Source organism: Rhynchophorus ferrugineus, unplaced genomic scaffold (genome assembly GCF_030347505.1).
Source record: "Rhynchophorus ferrugineus isolate W39M unplaced genomic scaffold, kcgeb_rfMv2 rfM512, whole genome shotgun sequence".
NCBI lineage: Eukaryota > Metazoa > Arthropoda > Insecta > Coleoptera > Curculionidae > Rhynchophorus > Rhynchophorus ferrugineus.
In genome coordinates, this window is record NW_027473089.1 from 25001 (window position 1) to 41107 (window position 16107).

General features: G+C 42.0%; 2 non-coding genes and 1 pseudogene across 2 annotated transcripts; all 3 read right to left on the bottom strand.

The window, feature by feature from the left end:
- Nucleotides 1–892, bottom strand: part of LOC143206020 (uncharacterized) — a 7872-nt pseudogene extending 6980 nt beyond the window's left edge.
- A 419-nt stretch (nt 893–1311) lies between these two features.
- On the bottom strand, nt 1312–1466 carry LOC143206018 (5.8S ribosomal RNA). Its single transcript, XR_013008062.1, has one exon. It is a non-coding gene; the product is annotated as a 5.8S ribosomal RNA (ribosomal RNA).
- A 699-nt stretch (nt 1467–2165) lies between these two features.
- Nucleotides 2166–4154, bottom strand: LOC143206022 (small subunit ribosomal RNA). Its single transcript, XR_013008065.1, has one exon. It is a non-coding gene; the product is annotated as a small subunit ribosomal RNA (ribosomal RNA).
- Nucleotides 4155–16107: the final 11953 nt, after the last annotated feature.

Below are 16107 nucleotides of genomic sequence, written 5' to 3' on the forward strand. Positions count from 1 at the left end.
TGGTCCGTGTTTCAAGACGGGTCCTGAAAGTACCCAAAGCTATAGCGTCGCCGATCGGTCTAGGTCTGTTCGAGAACCTCGTCGCCAACAGTCATCAGAGGTCGGAAACGGCACCGGGTCCGATTACCGACGTGCATCTGACGCGCTTGCGACGAGCCGAACGCTAACGAGTAGCGGCCTTAAACCATTCGGTATACCGTCGAGCGAGTCGACCGCGAACACGAGGGTCCGTAAACGAAAACGGCGCGAACCGCAGTCTACGGTCTCCACCTCGAGCCTTAAGCCGACGCCCAACGGATCGCGACGTCCTACAAGGAGAAAAGTGCACGCGTTCGTCGCCGGATCGACGTACGAAAGGCGCGCGCAACGCCGAAACGTCACGTGTCACGCGATCGCACGCCGCCTACTACGAGCCGCGAATGAATTTCTCCCTTCGACCTTTCGGGTTTCTCAGGTTTACCCCTAAACGGTTTCACGTACTCTTGAACTCTCTCTTCAAAGTGCTTTTCAACTTTCCCTCACGGTACTTGTTCGCTATCGGTCTCGTGGTTATATTTAGCCTTAGATGGAGTTTACCACCCGCTTAGGGCTGCACTCTCAAGCAACCCGACTCTAAGGAGAGATCCTCTCGCCGTCAGTCACGGTCGCTACGGGCCTGGCACCCTCTATGGGCTGTTGCCCCGTTCAAGATGGACTTGGACGCGCGACGTAACGTCGAGATAATGGACCCTCCCGAACACCACATTTCCCGGCGCCCGATGTCGGTCGCGGGATTCGGTGCTGGGCTAATCCCTGTTCGCTCGCAGCTACTAAGGGAATCCTAGTTAGTTTCTTTTCCTCCGCTTAGTAATATGCTTAAATTCAGCGGGTAGTCTCACCTGCTCTGAGGTCGCTAGTTTAATATGCGTGGCGCTCGTAATCATCATAATAATGAAGATTAGGAGCCAATACGAAATATAAAAGTTTAGAATGGAAAAGACGCGCCGTCGAAAAACGGTGTTTTCTCCCTCGTATTCGAGAGACAACGCACCTACGATCCGACGTCGATTAAAAACTAATTTTATCGGATACGACGATCGTATTAATGGTGCGCGCTACGTTTATCACAAAAACGTGCGAACGACCGTTTTAAACACGTCTCATCCCTTTCATATTCGTACGACCCGTACGAGAGAGTTAGGTCACACGTACGGGTCCGCTGTCACGTTTTAGAACGTCGCGATCGAATCGCGCTTATACGCTCAGCACGCTCAGACATTTCTCGTCGATCGCGAAGATCAAAGAAAATCCGAGCAGTCTTGAAATGAGATACGACCCTCAGCCAGGAGTGGTCCGGGTATGAGATCCCAGGACCGCAATGTGCGTTCGAAATGTCGATGTTCATGTGTCCTGCAGTTCACAAGTTGACGCGCAATTAGCTGCGTTCTTCATCGACCCACGAGCCAAGTGATCCACCGTTTAGGGTAATCTTTTTTTAAGTTAGGTTTTAAACGCATATCGAAACGTTTCTATTATAAGACGACGACGACGCGCGCTCACGTCATAGACAGCGCTTGCGCCCCTTTCGCAGCCGCCGTCGACTTTAAAACGCTCTTACGGTTTATTTTCGTCTTCTCCACTACACACAACGAGAGGAGCGGAGACAGACTACTCGAAATGGTGACGTTCGTTGTAAATTTTCGTCGTCTCACCTCGTACGACAACAAAAGAGCATACGCTGATCATAGTTTGGCAATATTTTCGTAAACTAAATCTCACCCTTTTGGAATGAAACAAACGAAGGGTGATAAGATTTTCGTAAACTAATCACATTACCGATCATCGTATATGTTCGTCGATATGAGGATCGAAACGTCGATTAGAAATATAATTGGCAAAATCGTTTTATTTTGCGCTCGATTTGTCCATTTATAACGAAATCCGTCGTAGGCCGACGATTATTACTCGTCGTCCTATATAACAACATCTTCATCGTATATATCTCCGCTTTCGGGCGTACATCTTTTAAAACCATATATTATAGGTACCCGAAAACAGCTACGTTGACGACGTCGAAATTCGATCGGAACTTCCGAACTTCGTAGATGGCTCTTTAACGTTCGACAATGATTTTTACAGACTTGTACGTTTACCTATTATATATATATAGGCATAACAACACACTGTAATGATCCTTCCGCAGGTTCACCTACGGAAACCTTGTTACGACTTTTACTTCCTCTAAATGATCAAGTTTGGTCATCTTTTCCTACACATCGACGACGCCGAAACGCCATCGCGTGTCGATCCGAAGACCTCACTAAATCATTCAATCGGTAGTAGCGACGGGCGGTGTGTACAAAGGGCAGGGACGTAATCAACGCGAGCTTATGACTCGCGCTTACTGGGAATTCCTCGTTCATGGGGAACAATTGCAAGCCCCAATCCCTAGCACGAAGGAGGTTCAGCGGGTTACCCGGGCCGCTCGGCCAGGGAAGACACGCTGATTCCTTCAGTGTAGCGCGCGTGCGGCCCAGAACATCTAAGGGCATCACAGACCTGTTATTGCTCAATCTCGTGCGGCTAGAAGCCGCCTGTCCCTCTAAGAAGAATAGTTTGTACGCCGACAGTAAAAACCGCGCACGAACCGCGAAACCCGAAAGCAACGCGGCCGGCGGGCCTTTAGGATGTCAAAAAGCGCCTAGTTAGCAGGCTAGAGTCTCGTTCGTTATCGGAATTAACCAGACAAATCGCTCCACCAACTAAGAACGGCCATGCACCACCACCCACCGAATCAAGAAAGAGCTCTCAATCTGTCAATCCTTCCGGTGTCCGGGCCTGGTGAGGTTTCCCGTGTTGAGTCAAATTAAGCCGCAGGCTCCACTCCTGGTGGTGCCCTTCCGTCAATTCCTTTAAGTTTCAGCTTTGCAACCATACTTCCCCCGGAACCCAAAAGCTTTGGTTTCCCGGAAGCTGCCCGTCGAGTCATATTAGGGAACGTCGACGGATCGCTAGCTGGCATCGTTTAAGGTTAGAACTAGGGCGGTATCTGATCGCCTTCGAACCTCTAACTTTCGTTCTTGATCAATGAAAGCGTTTTTGGCAAATGCTTTCGCTTCTGTTCGTCTTGCGACGATCCAAGAATTTCACCTCTAACGTCGCAATACGAATGCCCCCATCCGTTCCTATTAATCATTACCTCGGGGTTCCGAAAACCAACAAAATAGAACCGAGGTCCTATTCCATTATTCCATGCATACAGTATTCAGGCGAAATTTTAGCCTGCTTTGAGCACTCTAATTTGTTCAAAGTAAACGTGCCGGCCCACCTCGACACTCAGTAAAGAGCACCGCGGCAGGATTGAGTTGGGCCGTCGTAACCACGACGCGCACAACACGCACGCCGAAACGCACGCGCGACGGCGACGCGACACGACTAAGCCCACCGGCAGGACGTCTCGCGAAAAACACGCCAGTTAACACCGCGAACGATGAACCGGCGGCGCGAGACACAAATTCGACTACGAGCTTTTTAACCGCAACAACTTTAATATACGCTATTGGAGCTGGAATTACCGCGGCTGCTGGCACCAGACTGGCCCTCCAATTGATCCTCGTTAAAGGGTTTAGAGTGTACTCATTCCGATTACGGGGCCTCGGATGAGTCCCGTATCGTTATTTTTCGTCACTACCTCCCCGTGCCGGGAGTGGGTAATTTGCGCGCCTGCTGCCTTCCTTGGATGTGGTAGCCGTTTCTCAGGCTCCCTCTCCGGAATCGAACCCTGATTCCCCGTTACCCGTTACGACCATGGTAGGCGCAGAACCTACCATCGACAGTTGATAAGGCAGACATTTGAAAGATGTGTCGCCGGTGCGAGACCGTGCGATCAGCTTAAAGTTATTCAGAGTCACCAAGTTGTACGATGACGAGCGCGAACCCGAAACCGATTGGTTTTGATCTAATAAAAGCACTCCTTCCATCTCTGGTCGGAGCTCTGTTTGCATGTATTAGCTCTAGAATTACCACAGTTATCCAAGTAATTGTGGGTACGATCTAAGGAACCATAACTGATTTAATGAGCCTTTCGCGGTTTCACCTTAATTCGGTATGTACTGAGACATGCATGGCTTAATCTTTGAGACAAGCATATGACTACTGGCAGGATCAACCAGGGAACTGTTCTTATTATTTTATCGACACGAAGCAGATAAAACAAATACAGACACAGTTTATTTTATAAGTTTGACTTATAAAGAAACGTGTGCGTAAGACGACGATATATAATATATATCGACGACTAATAAAAAGGAGGTGCATGATAGCGCGCCTAGACGACGGAAAAACCGGTCCGAGGCGCCACGCTCTTACATTTTAATATTAGTTGTCTAATAAAACAAAACGATATCATCATCTTAGACACATCTTTTGTTTTTTTTATACACAACCGATCGACTAGGCACCCAATTATCTCGATTATCGACGACGATCGTCGACTACGTCGAAAATTGGATGCCGCAAAATATCGTTCGGCGTTTATAAGACCTCGAAAAACATTCTCTCCGAACCCTTCGCTAGATAGAAATATATAAAGCGACAAGGAAACCTCGTACGAGAAACGTTTCGTGATTTTTTATTTTATTCTCGCTCGGAGAGCAGAGAGCTATCGCAAAATGTGTTGCTGTTTTATGAACGTTCCGATGAAAAACCGATACGTCCATAAAAATAATAATTCCAATCGCATATGAATCGTGGATCATCTTCTTCTAACGAAGCCGAATGTTCCCGCCGAATTCGCGATCTCGCAGTGATACCGTCGTCGTCGTCGTACGCTTCCCGATATATCGAAAAAAACCGACCAGGAAGAACAACGAAACGACGATACAAAATCGCGAGAGCGTTACGAATATATAATAACACGACGAAATACGCTTTTTATTTAGATAAATAAAAAAATACGGTTCGGATCTTATATATTAACATATAATATGTAATACCACCTTCGCTGATCAAAAGCCACTCGGTAAAAGTGTCACAGCGCCGGTCGACCCGACCCGTCGTATCCGTCTCTCGTATCGCCCCACGTAGAAGCGCACACGATTTAAGCGCGGGTCTCTCGCCAGCTATCGGAAATGTATGGGTGTTTTAGAACAGATCGTTTATACGGACGTTGCGCAAATTTTTCGTTTTTACGTCTGCCCGTTCTCGTTATTATCGGAATGTTCCGATGAATAAACTTTAGCTTTAGACAACGTGAACTTCTAAAGCAATAATTTTAACCTCTCGTGTTAATACGTCCTCAGGCCGTTTCTAGACTGCCGATCACGTTCTTTAAAAGTCGGAAAATTCCGATCCATAAAATTATGCTAGTAGAATGTAAAGATCCTTCATAGGATGGATACTGTCACATATCGATACGGCGATCGGAGTAAAACTGTTCTCACGTATTTCAGGACATTTTAGGTTGTTACGTCGGCCCGTTCGTTATTATCGGTATATACCTATGAATAAATGTTTTGCTTGTAGAACGTAAGATTCCAAAAGAATGATTCGCCGAAACGATGGTGCACCCTTACGATCGGATATTTGCCGCTTATTGGCCATTTTCTATAATTCATCCGTTAGATATCGTTTATCGACTACGGATAAGGTTTTCCGATATCAGAATGTTCCTAAGGATGATTCGAAAGTGATTTGAACGAAGAATTTGATAGAATGAATCCTTTATTTATCCATTGAGTACAGGGTACGGAGTGTCTGCGGGGTCAGCTAATATATTATATTTCTCTCTCGACGTAATGGTAACTCGAAGTCCGAACCGCGCTCATGAAGCTCGGTTTCAATCCAATCCATGTTGGTCGGTTCCTCGAGAGGAACGCCGTATCTTCGCGGTCGACCGCCTAATGAATCAGGTGGTAAAAGTCCAAGCCCAGCGCGGCAACGGCAGGCGCGTTCAACGTTTTAACTGCCAATTCTACGGTCATTCATCGGCCAACTGTAAAGCCACTCCGGCCTACGTCAAGTCCCAAAGACAGAAATTCCCCGCCGAAATGCACCAACTGTTGAGAACCATACACCGCAAATTACTCGGGATGCAAGTGCCGACCTACTCCAAAAACAACCAAACCCAAAAGACCAATTCCTCCCCCCACTCATGTACGGGGAACTCAAGATAACAGTCGTCTGGCTGGTCTGGATTCCACTAGAACACGAACCCGATCTCCATTGGCGAAATACTCTTCGGAACATATTCAGATGACCAAGGAGATTTTCAGGCCATTTTCAACGCCATCAACCACACAGCTATTGGAAGAATTACTATCGGCCGGGATAATAGATGAGTTGGAACTTGGGCTTATTGCTCCAAGCGAACCAACTCACTACTCCTCCAATCGACCGACAATAATTGACTTTTTTATCTATCAAAATTCGAATCAAACCTCTGACCTGCAAGTACTCCAAGATATCGATTCTGACCACAGGCCTATCCTCCTCACCCACCATCAGCGATTTTCCACTGAGTTCCACTGTCCCCAAGCAAGGTCAACCTAGTAAACGAAAAAAAAAGTATCTTCTCTTTGACGATCCTCATTATATTAGGACGATAGTTCCATTCTAAATTCTTGATTAATTACAGTTCCTATTTGTTCATTTCGAGACGTTCCCGTGATTAATACTTATCGTGTAGAAATTAGCCACAATCCACAATTAGCCACAGTTAGGAAAAATAAATTAATTATCATATAGTCATAAACGTAATAAAAATGAATACACATATTTTCGAAGTCACTCCAGAAATACTTTACCTTATTTTTAAATAACAATCTCGGGCCGTACCATTTTTACAAAACTTATTCTATATACTTACTATATAACAGATTATAATGATATAATATAATTCAATACAATAACTACAATATATATATATATATCTGAAAATTCTGTTTTTATAAAATGTCAGCTACTGTTTAACATTTCATTTTTTAAAATGTATATCCAATTGTGGTTCTGAAAAGAACCGATTTTGCAGGTAAGTAGTATATTGAAACACACATAGGTATGTGAATTAATTTACTTAGAACTGGTATATTTGGTGACTGCTTTGGTACCTTCGCTAACGGCGTGCTTAGCCAACTCACCGGGTAACAATAACCTAACGGCGGTTTGGATTTCTCTGCTCGTGATCGTTGATCTCTTATTGTAATGGGCGAGACGCGACGCTTCGGCGGCTATCCTTTCGAATATATCGTTCACGAAAGAATTCATGATCGACATGGCCTTGCTGGAGATACCCGTATCGGGATGAACCTGCTTTAAAACTTTGTATATGTAAATCGCATAGCTTTCCTTCCTCCTGCGCTTCTTTTTCTTGTCGCTCTTAGAGATATTTTTCTGGGCTTTTCCGGCTTTCTTGGCCGCCTTACCGCTTGTCTTCGGTGGCATTTCGAAATAAAAATCCCGACGTCTCACGTACCTCAAAGAGTACTTAACTAAAAAAATGCCTTTAATTCTAGAACTTATAACATTCGAAGGAACACTTCTAAGCCCCGCCCATAGCCCGAGTTAGAGTCTGATTGGTCGCGTATGATATAACGAGTTTGGCTCGCGGACAAAATTCCAGGCCGATCTGTAAGAAATTTCCAGTACCGTTTTTGATTTAAAGGTGAGCAGTATCTAACAACGATCGAGATTAACATGTCCGGACGTGGTAAAGGCGGAAAAGTGAAGGGAAAGGCGAAGTCTCGTTCCAATCGTGCGGGATTACAATTTCCTGTCGGTCGTATTCACCGACTTCTAAGGAAAGGAAATTATGCCGAACGCGTAGGGGCCGGTGCTCCCGTTTACTTAGCTGCCGTAATGGAATATCTGGCGGCCGAAGTTCTCGAGTTGGCGGGTAACGCCGCTAGAGACAACAAGAAAACAAGGATTATCCCTAGGCATTTACAATTGGCCATCAGAAACGACGAGGAATTGAATAAACTGTTATCTGGCGTTACTATTGCCCAGGGCGGCGTCTTGCCTAACATTCAAGCAGTATTATTGCCTAAAAAGACAGACAGCAAAACCAAATAGATAACGCAAACCGTTTAAAGTTTTGCATACGCCCTTTAATATCGGTCCTTTTCAGGGCCAACAAAATCGTATAAAAAAGAAGTTAGAATACGCGTTCTTATTAAAGAATAAATATTAACTAGAAAATTTATAAATAATCTGATCTGTACTGAATATTCCTTTATTACTGTTTTAGAGTATCGATCGATCGGTTCCCTAATTAGTTACGGCTCTATCTAGAAAATAATCATTTAAGTAATAATAAGATAATAAATAAATTATATAAATATTCTTTCTTTTATAAAGTTATATTGTGGTTCTGAAAAGAACCGTTTTTTTTCTATTAAAAAAATACGGTCTTGGACGAACGTATTTTTTAGGGAAGTCGTAGCACGTCCAGGAGTGTCGGGATATTTGTAATTTTCAACTCCGTGTCTTCTTGATCTGACGATGAAATGTGTCGCCTGTTTAATATATCGTCATACGTAGTAGAAATAGTTTTATTTCTTTTTCTTTGGTGATACTGGTTTTTTAGTTTTCGCACCTTCACCAGCGGCAACACGAACAGTTGAGGTCGTCGTCTTAGCACTTTTCGGTTTAGGCGCCTTGGGCTTTTTCGTAGGTCCGGCTTTATTAGATTTTTTCGCTTTGGAAGGCGATTTCGGGGATCTTGCGGCCGTGTTGCTTTTTGCTGCTTTCGAAGATGAACTATTAGCGGCGGCATTGGAAGCGGACGTAGTCGTGGCGGCGGTAGATTTCTTTCCTGTTTTCTTTTCGACGGCTTTTTTGGCAGAAGCTTTTTTCTCGGCCAAAGTTGCAGATTCACCTTTCTTACTTTTAGCTGTGGTTTTCTTAGTTGAGGCGGAGGCGGCGGTCGTCTTTTTTTCCGTTTTCTCTGAGGTTTTTTTGGCAGACGCTTTTTTACCACCGGCTGTCGTAGCTGTCGCGGCACCTCCTACTGGTTTTCGTTTATTTTTCTGTCCGGTTTTGGCAGTGGCCGTTTTTCTTTTCTTCGTACCTGCGGCTGTCGTACCTCCTGCTTTACGTGCCGAAGCCGCTAATTTAAATGATCCGGAAGCTCCTTTGCCCTTCGTTTGTACCAAAACACCCGAAGCGATCCACGTCTTTATATATTTCTTTATAAAGGGCGATAATTTGTCAGCATCCACTTTGTAATTGGCCGCTATGTATTTTTTAATAGCTCTGAAGGAAGTTCCGCCTTTCTCTTTCAATCCTTTAATTGCACTCGTTACCATATCAGCGATCGGAGGATGACTAACTTTCGATTTAGAACTCTTCGCCTTGCTCGAAGTGGATTTTTCTTTCTTCCCTCCTGCAGACGAACCTGCGCTACCGGCTGTAGCTGATGCGGCTCCCGTAGCCGACACCGAAGATGAATTCGACCCGGCCGGTGTGCCTGTTGACGATGCGTTAACAACGGCGGCGGAATTTCCTCCACTCCCTTGATTCGACGAAGGAGAAACCGCTTGTCCGCTAATATCGACGTCCGACATTCTGATATAATTTCTTAATTTTCTTATAAGAACGTTCTAATCACGATTCGTTTGACAAAGTTACGTACGTGCGTATGCTTCTCGTTCGCGTATTTTAACTGTCTGGCGGTCGCTCTCATTTAATGCGTACCCTATATGATATGAGCCGAACGGAGGACTGAACGGTCGAGCGCGAACGACGTTCCATATTCCGGCTTCGTCGAAACGTTCATCGAGCTTGGAACCGTTTACTTATTTCTCATATTAAATACATAAATCCTTTAGAATATCATACGATTTATGTTCGAGGCGTTAAAAGATAAAACGTAGTAGAAGTAGCAAACTTTACCAATAAATTTTACGTTGACTATCGTCTTAGAAGGAAGCACAAAATCAAGCGTTGCTCTCGATTCCGTCGAAACTACCAATTTACATTCGAGTTATAGACTTTCGGTTATAACTATGAAAATATATCTTTTCAAATCTACGTCCCCCGATATATCGTCTTTTGATATAAATGCAATTCCGTACAGATCTAATGCTATTATTGGAGAAACGAGACATATTATTCCTAATTGATGCGGTACAGATTGTTCGTTGTCCAAAACGAATCTATATCGAAACGTACCGTTGTCGAATTAACTGTAAGAAAACAATGACATGAAAATTAACCGATCCTATACTAATATACTTCTTATTTAACGGTTTCTTAACACCATCCGAACTCTGGGTTACAATCGAACGTATCGGGTGAGCAACGATATCGAGACGTCTATAAGAATATCGTGTCAAACCCTTCTGTATCGATACAATGCTCATATATATTATAGTATATTTTGCTTCTTTAGTTGAAATCTGTTTTCATAAATAGTTATCTAAAGTCAATAAATACATGGAACGCGATCTCCATACATACGTGCGTAGAACTACCGTACCTTCTTTGAAATCTTAAGGATTCTCCAAGCTCATCGACGCGAAGTTTATCTCGGAGTATTTTCTCTCTAAAGGAAAACTATATTAAAGCTTCAACGAAGATTCGGTATTCGATTGTTCACCATCATTTACATTCTTGTCATTAACCTAACATTTATTATGAAATCTTATTTTAAACTTTATCTATCTTTTTATATTACGATCGTCTATTATAATGCAGTATATTTGTTACTTTACAAGTAAATCTTAGATGAAAGGAGCAGATATTTAATAAAATTTAACGTCATCTTAGTCCATTTTCGAATAATAAATTTCTTTTTTTATGCTAGTAAATTTGTGGCTCTGAAAAGAACCGTTGTTTTCTTTAGTTGAATAGATACGTTGTTCTGTTTTAATTGGTCAGCATATATAATACTTTATTTAACCGCCAAATCCGTATAGGGTTCGTCCTTGGCGTTTGAGGGCGTATACTACATCCATGGCAGTAACGGTTTTCCTTTTGGCGTGTTCGGTATAAGTGACGGCGTCTCTGATAACGTTTTCCAAAAATACTTTTAATACACCTCTGGTTTCTTCATAAATTAGACCGGATATACGTTTAACTCCACCCCGCCTAGCCAATCTTCTGATGGCGGGTTTCGTAATACCTTGGATATTATCACGAAGCACTTTACGATGCCGCTTAGCGCCTCCTTTTCCCAAACCTTTACCACCTTTACCTCTGCCCGTCATGATTTATTCAATTTAGTATTAAAAGAAAGCAAATTTATAATCGAATTGTGCAGCGTACACCTCGAATACTACGGGTAACTATTTCAATTTCAAATCCTACCATGGGTTTTGTTGAGTTCGAATCGGGTCCCGCCCACAGATGCTAGCCGGACCAATCAGAATATCTTCACACATTATTAAAAAGGGAGATTTCTTTGACACCTTCGATCAGTTTCCAAAAGTTCGTTGGTGCTTGCGCTTGTAATTCTTCCTACACGTTTGAAGTCAGACCCGTTTAGACGATGGCTCGTACCAAGCAAACTGCTCGAAAATCAACCGGAGGTAAGGCTCCCAGAAAACAATTGGCTACTAAAGCAGCCAGGAAAAGCGCTCCCGCTACCGGTGGTGTTAAAAAACCGCATCGTTACAGACCCGGTACGGTCGCTCTAAGAGAAATCCGACGCTATCAGAAGAGTACCGAATTATTGATTAGGAAATTGCCTTTCCAACGATTGGTTCGCGAAATCGCTCAGGATTTCAAGACCGATTTACGTTTCCAAAGTTCGGCAGTGATGGCTTTGCAAGAAGCTAGCGAGGCCTATTTGGTTGGTCTCTTTGAAGACACCAATTTGTGTGCGATCCATGCTAAACGAGTAACTATCATGCCTAAGGACATTCAATTAGCCAGACGCATTAGAGGCGAACGTGCATAAATGCTACGGCTGTCCTATATTAAGGTCGTTTTTTGTATTTATATGAAAAAAAAAGGTTCTTCTCAGAACCACCAACTTCTATTAGAAAAAAGAGACATTGATATTTTTTCCGTTTATATGACGCTTTAGTTATAATATTTGTGAATTGAATTTAGAATATTATGCTCACAAATATATTGTGAATATTGAGGAATCCTTAGTAATAAGGTGTGAACACCTGCTGGATTGACTTGAAGTTTATATCACGATAAGAAAGGGGTATCACATATACTGTTATTATGTTACCGTAAAGGAATGAATATATAAAATAAAATATTTTTTTCTGGATATTTTAACATTTTTATGAACGATTACTATATTTTAATTTATTTGACTTCGTATATATCCTATCTTCTTAACAATAGTTTATTTCTTTTTTTCTTCTTTAAACATTTTGGGGCTCTGAAAAGAGCCGTTTTCCACCCTTCATATTATTATGATCACCTTCAAAATAATATATTTCGTTTACTTAGAACTGGTATATTTAGTGACAGCTTTGGTACCTTCGCTAACGGCATGCTTAGCCAATTCACCGGGTAACAATAACCTAACGGCGGTTTGGATTTCTCTGCTCGTGATGGTCGATCTTTTATTGTAATGGGCGAGGCGCGACGCTTCGGCGGCTATCCTTTCGAATATATCGTTCACGAAAGAATTCATAATCGACATGGCCTTGCTGGAAATACCCGTATCGGGATGAACCTGCTTTAAAACTTTGTATATGTAAATCGCGTAGCTTTCCTTCCTCCTACGCTTCTTTTTCTTATCGCTCTTAGAAATGTTTTTCTGGGCTTTTCCAGCCTTTTTTGCCGCTTTACCGCTTGTCTTCGGTGGCATTTTAAACGAATGAGATTCGCGACCTACCCATACAGCAAAAGATAAAAGACTAAACCGAAATATACCTATAGTCGTTTAATTATTTGATAAATGACGCTACACTTCTAAGCTCCGCCCATTCTTGGCGTTATGTCGTAGAAAGCTCTGATTGGTCGAGTAGGAAACGTACTAGTGTTTTGAGAAGTTGCCGAATAAAAGCTATTCGCTGGACAGTTCACTGCCAGTTGTTCATTCGTTGTCGAAAGGACGTGAGCGTTGTCGCCATTAGTTTTTCGGTTATTTTTAGTTTAAAAAAGTTAGCAATACAATGTCTGGACGTGGTAAGGGTGGAAAAGTGAAGGGAAAGGCGAAATCTCGTTCCAACCGAGCGGGATTACAATTTCCTGTTGGCCGTATTCACCGGCTTTTAAGGAAAGGAAATTATGCCGAACGCGTAGGGGCCGGTGCTCCCGTCTACTTAGCTGCCGTAATGGAATATTTGGCGGCCGAAGTTCTCGAGTTGGCAGGTAACGCCGCTAGAGACAACAAGAAAACAAGGATTATCCCTAGGCATTTACAATTGGCCATCAGAAATGACGAAGAACTGAACAAACTCCTCTCCGGTGTTACTATAGCCCAGGGCGGCGTTCTACCAAACATCCAGGCCGTATTGTTACCGAAAAAAACAGATAGTAAAACCAAATAAGTTACATGAGCCTTAGGGTTTTTGTGTCGTACAAAAACCTTTTAACTATCGGTCCTTTTCAGGACCACCAAAATAATAAAACAAAAAAAGAACTTAAAATTAAAACTCATATTATGACTTGCACTTACTAATTATTTAAAATATTCTAATAAACAGTTTAAGTACTTTAAAGATTGTTTTTTGGGTGTGTAAGATAAATTAAGAGACATTCCAATACCAATAATTATCGTTTTATTAAACAACAATTAAGTCGAAATAATATGAAGGATTTATTTCTAGCGGTTCTCCTTTAGTAAAATCGAACCGTATTATAACATCGCGCCTTGTATATAATCTATGTAATTAACGATGAATTTAAGGGGCGGTCTATTTATTAAGTATAGAGTTTTAGAATCCAAACCCTCAAATAATTAGGGCCAGTTATACTTAAATTATTATTTTAAATAAAATTATGATGATTGTAATGATTGAAAGATTATCCTTAAATCCTAATAGAGCTTCCGTTTTTTAAATATCGATAAATTTGTGGTTCTGAAAAGAACCGTTGTTTAATTTTTCTAAAATTAATTTTGAGGGTCACATTTCACGTTAGTTCGCGAATAAAATGTGACTTAACCTCCAAACCCGTATAATGTACGTCCTTGACGTTTCAAGGCGTATACTACATCCATTGCGGTAACGGTTTTTCTTTTGGCGTGTTCGGTATATGTAACGGCATCTCTGATGACGTTTTCCAAAAACACTTTTAAAACACCTCTGGTCTCTTCGTAAATCAGACCAGATATACGTTTTACGCCGCCTCGTCTAGCCAATCTTCTAATGGCGGGCTTCGTAATACCTTGGATATTATCACGAAGCACTTTACGATGCCGCTTGGCTCCTCCTTTTCCCAAACCTTTACCACCTTTACCTCTGCCGGTCATCTTTTATCGAACCTAATACAAAAAAAATAAATGATCTCGAATAAGTAGCGCGCTCACAACACGAGTGCTACGGACAACTGTTGTCGATTACATTCAATCAGCCCGGTTTTGTAGACTTAGGATTGAGTTCCGCCCACTGGCACAAAACGGACCAATCAGATTAGATAACATGTTATAAAAAGGACTCTCTGATTTTATGACCGAATCAGTCCGAAAGGGGTCGCCGTCGTTTGCGTTTGTTAATTTTTCTCATTACCTCTATTTTAAAAATATGGCTCGTACCAAGCAAACTGCGCGAAAATCAACAGGAGGTAAAGCTCCTAGGAAACAATTGGCTACCAAAGCGGCCAGGAAAAGCGCTCCAGCTACCGGTGGCGTTAAGAAACCACATCGCTACCGACCTGGGACGGTCGCTTTGCGGGAGATTCGTCGTTATCAAAAGAGCACCGAATTATTGATTAGGAAATTACCTTTTCAACGATTGGTTCGCGAAATCGCTCAAGATTTCAAGACCGATTTACGTTTTCAAAGTTCGGCGGTAATGGCTTTACAAGAGGCCAGCGAAGCTTATTTAGTTGGCCTTTTTGAGGATACTAATTTATGTGCGATACATGCAAAGCGAGTAACCATCATGCCCAAGGATATTCAGCTAGCCAGACGTATCAGAGGCGAACGTGCCTAAACTTTATTTTCTATCATTTATAATACTCTACTTATATTCGTATTTTGCAACAAAAAAAAACGGTTCTTTTCAGAACCACCTAAATTTAATCAAAGAAAAAGAAGATAATTCAATTAATATTCTTTTATCGATATTTATATAAACCACTAAAAGAGTTATGGATTTTTATCTCAGAGTTATATTCGACTACATGTTAGTAATTAATAACAGTCGGTGTACTTATACGCATTGTTTTTAAAAACTAAAGAAAAAATAATGTAATCACTAATAACCAAAGAATAATAATATACTGTTGATAACAAAATTTGTATTTCAATATTGGATACTACAGCTGTATAATATATAAAATTAATTTTTTTAAGATTATTTCTTTTTTTATTTATCTAAATTGTGGCTCTGAAAAGAACCGTTTTCTCCTTTATGATATTCAAGGCTTATGGTTTACTTAGAACTGGTATATTTAGTGACGGCTTTGGTACCTTCACTAACGGCGTGCTTAGCCAATTCACCGGGCAGCAATAATCGCACGGCAGTTTGGATTTCTCTGCTTGTGATAGTAGATCTTTTATTGTAATGAGCGAGACGGGACGCTTCGGCGGCTATCCTTTCGAATATATCGTTCACGAAAGAATTCATGATCGACATGGCCTTGCTGGAGATACCCGTATCGGGATGAACTTGCTTTAAAACTTTGTAAATGTAGATCGCGTAGCTTTCCTTCCTCTTGCGTTTCTTTTTCTTGTCACTTTTGGAGATATTTTTCTGAGCCTTACCGGCCTTTTTGGCCGCCTTACCGCTTGTTTTCGGAGGCATTTCGAAATAAATATTACGATATTAAAGGAACCACGAAAAGTACTAGACTAAAACAAATTTCAGGAATCCTTAGAATTTATAGGCTCCTTAAATACACTCCTAAGCCCCGCCTATTATCTGAGTTAGCCTTTCATTGGTCGCGTACGAGATCATGCGTTCGGCTTACGAACAAAATTCGTTGCTAGTATGTTGACAGTTTTAGTACAGATTTCAACTCTAAGGCGAGCGAGTTCTAGAAGCAATCGATAGT